This window comes from Echinops telfairi, unplaced genomic scaffold (assembly GCF_000313985.2).
Source record: "Echinops telfairi isolate 266 unplaced genomic scaffold, ASM31398v2 ScPeMD7_7420;HRSCAF=8458, whole genome shotgun sequence".
NCBI classification, from domain to species: Eukaryota; Metazoa; Chordata; class Mammalia; order Afrosoricida; family Tenrecidae; genus Echinops; species Echinops telfairi.
Window position 1 is genome coordinate 1,296,148 of NW_022111320.1, and position 6,995 is coordinate 1,303,142.

A 6,995-nucleotide genomic window follows, 5' to 3' on the forward strand; every position below is an offset into this window, starting at 1 on the left:
TTCACTCATTTCTTCCAGACAGGCTGCTGCTTCTGACCAGAATATTCCTCCCCTCTGTGTCCTTCTTTCAGTCGTAATTTTCCTGAAAACCTTTAAGGTTCAGACAGTAGATCACTTGTTGGAAGCTCCCCAACCAACCTCTCTCCATTAGGTTGCCCTCAGCTACCTCCTCGGTGCTGCCTTCCATCCCATGCTACTTCCATGAACGGGCTTACGACCTTCTGTTGGAAGAGCCTTGGGAAGGGATACATTGGAGGTCAGATCTCTTTGTGTTGCTTAGCTCTGTATTTCTTGTTGCTGGTAGAACACCGGACACCTGTTAGGGGCTCAATAAAATCCTTTCTGAAGATCACTGGACAGTATCAGGTGGCTGGTGCCCTGGGATGCTGGTGTTTTGGACCACGGTAATCAAGATATAGAGAAAACAGCAGAAATGCTTGTTTATCTTTAAAGTTCCTAAGCAGTCCTGGTAGAACATTGTATTTCCATCAGTGACTGTGGTTACTTTCCATTGAAGGAAATGGTAAAGGCGCTTTGAACACAGTGATAGAATCGGAGGTGAGTTGCCTCTAGAAATGTAGTCACTGACCTATGGACAGAGCCACTGCCAGCCTCCGTACCCATTGAAGCTAATATATGATATTGCTGCTTTAAGGCCTTCCACCCATTGACCTGGGTCCAGCAGTCAACTAGCCCAATAGAACTCTCTGCAAATTGCCAAGGTCAAAATGCCTTGCCTACTTAATAGAATTTAAGACTCATAACCACATGTCCTGGCTCCACCGAAAGTCTCTCTGCCTGAATATTTTGTTGTTCCTCCTTTCCACTCTGATTAATTTTTCAGTGTGGGTCTGTCTGTTCAAATGCCAGCCCATCAAACGTTGCAATCATTGAGAATGGCCTCAACAAGTCATATCCTTCTTCTCTTTGTGTGTTTATAACAAATTGAGATGTAAGTCAAACAGCAGCAAGTGGGCAGCCAAGATACGTCTATCTGAAGATAAACACAGAAACATTAGACTTCAAGACATTTAAAACATATTTAGCCTGAAGCCTATACATTAAGGTAGATGAGCACCCTACTGGGAGGAAAGAGTTGCAAAACAAAAGGTAACAACCAGCAAACCTGGGGAGCATTTACCAGTCAAACGAACAGTTCAACAGCCAAAGGCAACACATTGACAAAGGATATATGGAGGCAATTCACAAATGGTATACCATTTCCATCCTTCAAAGAGGGCATATGTGCCCAGGTGACACGAAGGACAAGGAGCACCAAGGGAAAACCTAGCCCAGGATGAAATGGGAAAAGAGAAAAGGTATCCCAAAGGGGCTCCGCGATGTCACTGCACTGCCTCTCAGCAGGAATGAGTAAAGGCCAAATGTGTTGCACTAATTGAGCTTCTTCAATATGGAAGGTCTCAGGAGTCTGGAAAAAGTAGTCCCACTTAGCAGCATGCACATACTAGGGCCTCAAATCATTTCTATTCATTTCCTAGGGCTGCTGTCACCAATCACTACAGATGAGGTGGCTTCAACCATCAACACCGTGTGGGCTCATAGTTCCGGAGGTGCTGAGACTCTGACGGAGTTTTGCAAGCAGGGTGTCAGTAGAGTCACATTTTCTCCAAAGGCTCTGGGGGAGATTCTTCCTTGTCTCTTGAGGCTCCCGGTAGGTGTCCTTGGTGTGCTGCTATAGATCAACTCCCTTGTCACATGGCCATTGCCTCTCCGGCTCTCTGCTCTTTGATCAATCCAGGATGCGGCTTGGCCCTGACGAACCACTATCTCCTGGTTCTTTAAGATTTCCTCCCCTTACTATTGTGGTCCATATGTGAGCTACCTCATTGGTCATGCTAGATTTGCATATGTTCATTTGTGTATTTAAGATCACTCGGTACATGGTAGTCAAGAGAGACGACCTGTCAGAGACACTGACAGGAGTAATGGAAGTGAGAGGGGTGCGGGAGTGAGTGAGAGGGGAGTTGATAGCATCCATGATTGTATAACCCCACCGGATGGGATTGAACAACAGAACTGTATGGGAAGAGAAGGGATCTATTGGCATGCGTAAGCTATGTCAATAAAAATATTATTTAAAAATAATAAGATAAATCAATCAATCAGGATACCACTCAGACCGGGCCAAGGGCTACTCTCCCAAGGCATGCCCTTATGTCAGTGTAAGTGATAATCTTGTCAAGGACCCCGTTCCCTAATGAGGTCACGTTCACAGGTGGCAAGGTTAGGACGGCAAACACTGGGGCAGGAGATAACAGAGACGCTCTTCCCACACAGGGAGACTGCTTGTTTGGAATTCCTGTAGTGGACTCACACAGGAAATGTGGGCTGTCACGCTTTATAGGAGCAAAGAGAAGACTGGATGAAAGCCTTTATGGATGTCTTTCTAGGAACCCGAGTGACCGGGACAGAAAATGTGACGCATAACTTGTCTACATGCTCAGTATTACCCAGCACAGCTCACACGGAAAACGTTTCTAAGCTTCGGAGTACCGTGAAAAATAACAGCGAGATTTTTTCATCGTCTTTGGGCTCTGTTTTCTACTTCAAAGAGAGTCAAATAGCTTTAAGAACAAATTGGTTCAATTTATGTCCAAACGATAACCTTCTCTCAGACATCTAATTTAAAGAGCAGTAACGGATACATCGCGTTGACCTTACTGCATTAATGTTGCATCTTAAAAGGAGGGTAATATGGGCCCGTGCGGTGTTTCTCAGATGTAGTAGCTTGATCACTTAGTAATGTCACGGTCCCTATCACTATACAGTATCAGGTGGCCTGCTGAACGGGAACCTGGTGTTTTGGGTCAGCGTAACCAAGACAGCGAAGGAAGTGGTGAGGACAGCTGACCTTTCAGAAAGCCTTCGGAAGGATGCTGTAATAACGTGCCAGCCAGCGGACAGTTTTATCCACCTACTGCTCCTGAAGAAAGTGCAAGGTTAGTCACAGACAATGAAGTGTTACTCCTGTCAACTTGGCCACTGACGGCAGCAAATGGAAAGGGGCCCATTTAAGCGCAGACATCTCCCCAGCAAACTGCGAGGTTGGCCCCATGGCCTCAGGGTAACCGTTAGGGTTCCATTGGTGAGGCGGAACCACTGAATACTTACTTGCTCATTCCTTGCAGTGGTCCCAACAGGGAAATCCAGTGTTAGGAAGAAGCCGGAGAGAGAGAGATGAGGGCGATTGAGGAGGAATGAAGGCATGGGCCATGTCTTGGGGGTTTATATTCTAGGCAGAATCAAGCAAACAGATGCCCATAAAGAATGGATACCCATGGTTGAAGAATGCCCAAAGTATGGCCAGGAAAATGCAGATTAAGGGCATACTGTATATAAAACCTTGGTCACATCACTTACCATCTTGAGATTTTTATCTTTTCTAGGTTTCAGAAGAGTGCCTGTCTTGTAGGGTGAAGGGAGGAACCTATGAAATAATGCAGATTAGGTAGTTAACCCATAAGAACAACCACACGAATGTGGGCTTTTAAAAACAAGAACACCTAAATACTAGGCTTGAGCCATTAAATCACTAGAAGGCCATGTGTCTGCACCGTGTTTTTTCCTGGCTGCTTTCTGCAAAGTGTTTTTGAGTTCGTATTGCATTTTACAGCAGTTTGGACAGGGCTAGTGTAAGAAATATTACTTTCTTCAAAAGCCATTCACCCCCACCCCCGCCCCGCCATCCGTGACATGACTCTCCCACCACCAACATCATGATAAATCAGTCTCTGAATCCTGAATAAAGAGATAAGTGGATATGAAAACAGTTGAAAACATTAGAAACAAATATAGTCACTCTTGTAAACACAGTGACTATAGAGAAAAATAAAGAAGGTACAACATCATTAATAAAACATTGTTTCTGTTTTATTTTTAATTTAATTTTTTTTCTTTTATTTTTGACAACTCTCTGTTTTTCTTGTTTTGGATGCTATTACAAACACTGAAATGTTAATTCCCATGTAAAACATAGAAATGGACTTTCTCATATTGGCATGAATGAAAATTTGTTCAAACTTTCTGGAAATAAGTTTGTATTAAATGTGTATGAAACATTACAAGGCTTTTCTGATTTTAGCCCAATAATTCCACGAAATTTATCCTTAGGAAAGAGTCATGGACATATGAAAGGATTTTTTTACTTTCTTTTTTTAAAAAATCATTTTATCGGGGGCTCATACAGCTCTTATCACAATCTATCCATTAATCCACTGCATCAAGCACATTTGTATATATGTTGCCATCATCATTTTCAAAACATTTTCTTTCTGCTTAAGCACTTGGTGTCAGCTTATTTTCCACCCTCCCTCATCCTACTGCCATCATGAACCCTTGATAACTTATAAATTTTTTTTCATGTCTTACACTGACTGCTTTCTCCCCTCACCCACTTTTTTGTTGTCTGTCCCCCTGGGAAGGGTTTATATGTAGATCATTGTGATAGGTTCCCCCTTTCTCCTCACACCGACCTCTTCCCCTCCTGTTATTGCTACTTTCATTATTGGTCCTGAGGGGTTTATCTCTCTTGGATTCCCTGTGTTTCCATCTCTTATCTGTACCCGTGTACATGCTGTGGTCTAGCTGGATTTGTAAGGTAGAATTGGGGTCATGACAGTGGGGGAGAGGAAGCCTTAAAGAACTAGAGGAAACTTGTATGTTTCATCAGTGCTATACTACAACCTGACTGTCTTGTCTCTTTCTTGTGACCCTTCTGTAAGGAGGTGTCCAGTTGCCTTCAGATGGGCTTTGGGTCTGCACTCTGTCTCATTCACATAGATATGTTTTTTTTTGTTCTGGGTCTTAGATGCCTGATATCTGATCCCATCGACACCTCATGATCACACAGGCTGGTGTGCTTCTTCCATGTGGGCTTTGTTGCTTCTGAGCTAGATAACTGCTTGTTTATCTTTAAGCCTTTAAGACCCCAGATGCTTTATCTTTTGATAGCCAGGCACCATCAGCTTTCTTCACCACATTTGCTTATGCGCCCACTTTGTCTTCAGCAATCGTGTCGGGAAGCTGAGCGTTACAGAATGCCAGGTTATGACAGGGGAGATACCATGATCATGAAGGTGGTTTTCCCAGGGTGAGGCTCACCCATTGCACTCCGGGTTTGCTGACCACTGCGATTTCCCCAAATGTGGGAAACTCAACTGCATAATTTGTGGTAGTGGGAGACTGCGTTCGCGTTATCCCCTGGGGAAAAAAAACCAGAATGCCAGGTTATTAGAACAAAAGCGTTCTTGCATTGAGGGAGCACTTGAGTAGAGGCCCAATGTCCATCTGCTACCTTAATACTTAACATATAAATTAATGGACATTGATCTATTTTGCGATTGTTATATATAAATATATTTACATATATAAATATATTTACATATGTAAATATGTAAATACATGCTTATATTTAGACCTTTATAAATACCCATTTGTCTCCCAGTTCTTTTCTCTATTTCCCTTTACTTTTCTCTTGTCCCATTATCATGTTCAGTCTTCACTCAGGTTTTATAATTCCCCTCGGTTACATTGCCCTTGATCAAACCCTACCAGGCATCCTACGCCCTCCTCACCATTGATTTTAGATCACTTGTTCCTGGGTTTGTTAACATCCACTCCCTTCCCACCCACCTTTTCCCTCTCCCTCCTGTGTCCTCCCTGAAACAGTTGGTCACATTGTTTCCTTCTCTGGATTGTTTATCCTGCCTATCTTATCTACATAGACACACAGAGACAATAATAAGCACAAAAACAAGACAGAGCGAAGCAAAACAACAAAAGAAAACACCAAACCAAAACAACAACACCACCACCAACAGAAAAACCCAATGATAAAAAAACCAAAAGCCTTAATATAGTTAACGTTTATTGTGCCAACCTGGCCACTAAACACATGTGGGGTTAATTGAAGGGCAGAGAGATAAATGGCTCGGTGAGCCTCATCTTTCCAGTTCTTGGGTTTCTTGCTTTGTGATGGTCCAACTAGGGTGCAGCTACCTTAGTCAGTTCCCTGCTTCAGCTGGCAAAGCTCACTTACTGCAAGACATCCCTGAGGAGAAGCCACATGGACCTACCCCAATGCAGCCCTGGGTGCTGGAGCAGTCATGTGGAGACCCCTGCCAGCGCTGAGATGCTTACATGTTCACTGACTCAGCTTTCCTCCTGCAGTCAGCGTCATAGGGTGTGTTTTGTGAGATGGAGGAGGACTTTGTGAATTGGTGTCAGACATATGGGTTAATGGGTTAATGTTGGACTTGTGGGCTTAGGCAGCACTGGGTTGGGATGTTTTCTTGATATGCACTTAAACTTTATATAAAACTCTCTCTCACACATATGCGTTTCTGTGGATTTGTTTCTCTAAAGTACCCAGACTAATACAAGCCTATAAATAGTTGTTGACCTTTAGGAGTTTTGCCAGCCAAATCTGATGGGGTGCCATGCCCTGGCTCCAAAGTCTATTTTTGGTATTCCCCGAGGACTTCATTGCTTTGCTCCCCTTGCTGCTCTGTTGTGTGCTCTTAGTGTTTCACCCCTGTGTGGTGGGGTGTGATAGGGCACAATGCCTGCACTGTGCCTCCAGTGTTGTCCCCTGTAGTGCTATGGGTCAAAGAGGGATGTCATGTCTCATGGTGGGGCCAGCCCAATGGTGCTCTCTGTTCATTGGCTGCTCTGAGCAGGGATACCGGCCTCAGCATTTGGAAGAGGTGCTCCACTCTCTCCTTCCCTCTTCGTATGCTCCCGTGTGCTCTGATCAGACATGTCCCTCTCCCTGAGCTGTATCTTCAGTGCTGTCCTCTGAAGTGAATTATTCTGGGGGGAGGGGGAAGGGTGTCCACATAGTTGGGATCCATTGGTTCCCTGCTTCATTCCGGTATGTTGCATTCCGAGTTGAAGTCTACTCCCTCTCTCCCTCTCCTTGGGTAGGTTAGTGCCCTGTTCTCCTGCTACCCATGTCTTTTTTTTTTTTTTTTTTT

General features: G+C 44.1%; 1 non-coding gene across 1 annotated transcript; it reads left to right on the forward strand.

The window, feature by feature from the left end:
* Window positions 1-5,065: 5,065 nt before the first annotated feature.
* On the forward strand, window positions 5,066-5,223 carry LOC115872171. The gene has a single exon (XR_004047709.1). It is a non-coding gene; the product is annotated as a U1 spliceosomal RNA (small nuclear RNA).
* Window positions 5,224-6,995: the final 1,772 nt, after the last annotated feature.